The sequence below is a fragment of the Rousettus aegyptiacus genome, unplaced genomic scaffold (assembly GCF_014176215.1).
Source record: "Rousettus aegyptiacus isolate mRouAeg1 unplaced genomic scaffold, mRouAeg1.p scaffold_m13_p_1, whole genome shotgun sequence".
Lineage (NCBI taxonomy): Eukaryota > Metazoa > Chordata > Mammalia > Chiroptera > Pteropodidae > Rousettus > Rousettus aegyptiacus.
This window is the reverse complement of record NW_023416284.1, coordinates 108,390,111-108,392,026: the sequence shown is the minus strand read 5'-3', so window position 1 is coordinate 108,392,026 and position 1,916 is coordinate 108,390,111. Positions and strand designations below refer to the sequence as shown.

General features: G+C 31.4%; 1 pseudogene; it reads left to right on the top strand.

The window, feature by feature from the left end:
- Positions 1–440: 440 nt before the first annotated feature.
- LOC118605215 lies at positions 441–559 on the top strand (annotated as a pseudogene).
- Positions 560–1,916: the final 1,357 nt, after the last annotated feature.

Here is a 1,916-nt window from a genome sequence, read left to right as displayed (position 1 = left end):
CTACGATTTTATTTATATGTGAAATATTAAAACAAAAGCAAAACAAAACAAATGTATAGAAACAGACAATAGATTGGTGGTTACCGGAGAGCAGGAAAGGGAGTTGAAGGGACAGAAAAATGGGTAAAAGGACTCAGTTGTATGTTAACAGATGGGAACCAGACTTTTGGTGGTGAGCACAACATAATACATACAGATATTGATTTATAGTGTTGTACTCCTGCAACATATAATGTTATAAACTAATGTTACCTCAATAAAAATTAAATTTTAAAAAGTTTTTTTCTTCTTTCTTTTTCAATAATTTAAAAAGTTTTTCAATATTAATACTTTCATTGCATTTTCTGTTGCAAATAACAGTTCAATTTCATTATTTGGATAGAATTTAACCCTATTGTCAAGAAAAGCCTGGGAAAAATTTCAAAAAGATTTGAGTTGCAGTCTATGGTCATGCTACCCTGAGCGCACTTGAATTCATTTGATCTTGGAAGCTAAGCAGGGTCAGGCCTCGTTAGTACTTGGATGGGAGACCACCAAGGAAGATCAGGCATTGTAGGCATTTAAAAAAAAAAAAAAAGATTTGAGTTGCGGAATGCATTTTTAATTTTAAATTGAATTTTATTATAAACATTATACCAGATTTTCTTACAAATTATCCTACCTATCTTTCAGATAATGTTTTTTAAATGACATTCCTCAAAGTAGTATAAATAAGAACACAATATATATAAAACCATTGTGAGCCAGCTCTAATTTTTCCATTACAAATTTTAAGACTTTCTGATGTTCCAACCATCTCAGTCTTTAAAAAAAAAATCAAACAAAATTAGCATCCAAAATAACTGATTAAGATTTTTTTTATCTAATGTGAAAATGAATGCTTTGATCCAAGACGTGGACAGATGGCTAATGTACTAATTAAATGAAATATGGATCTGTTTTTACTTTTAGATGAACAACTCCAAAATAATCCCTCTTTACATAAGATACCTGAATCTCTCAAACTTCCTTCACAGCTTCAAAACTGTATTTAAGTAAACCAGAATGTAAATAAATTAAAAGTGGACCACTTCAAATGGGATATGGATCATTATATTCAAAATAGGACAAATGGCGGGGGGGAACTCAGAACAAGAACAAAGAAACAAGAGATTTGATTTATACGCTCACTCTAGGAAAAATAAAATTTTGTTTATGTTACTTTTGAAATTACTTCTTTCTATTTAATAGTTTAGTGATTTCTTTGAGAAAGGTGGCTTTTATGTTTTGTTTTGTTTTGTTTGGCAGACCTCCTCTAGAAATGAGATACATGATTACATATATCTGAATTAACGCCTTCTTAAAAGATCCAGTCTTTGTGGATTGCATGTCTTAATTTTAATAAGGTGTCAAATTTCCATGGTATAGATTTGATTTTTCCATGGGGAAAAAAAGTAACGAATTGATATTTTTTGACATAAACTGTGTGGATAACTGTTAGAGTAGTAACTATTATTTTTGAACAGTTCATCAACTTTAGAGAGAAGTTTAGAAAGGGTTTCCAATCTGATATCACTCTAGTGACATAACTGTAAGAAAAGGTTTTTCTTTTTTTCCCCTTTTTTCTCCTTTCCAACTCTTATTCTTTCCTCCCCCCGCCCTCCCTTTCCTGCCTGTTCGTTTGGGCTCATCGATCTTTATTTTGTGAGGTATATTTCCTTTGTATCATTATTTATTTTGATGTTCATATCCCAGATCTGGCAAGTGAGGAAATTCCTGAAACTAGCTCCAAAATTTTGACACATCTTTATCACTCTTTTAATATTTCATTATATTCTGGCAAATCGAAATATTCTGGACTCCTTGTGAACCCAGTACTAGAATCAGCCATTGCTCCAAAGAGAACGAATTCTTAATGGAAAGGGTGTTTATAAACC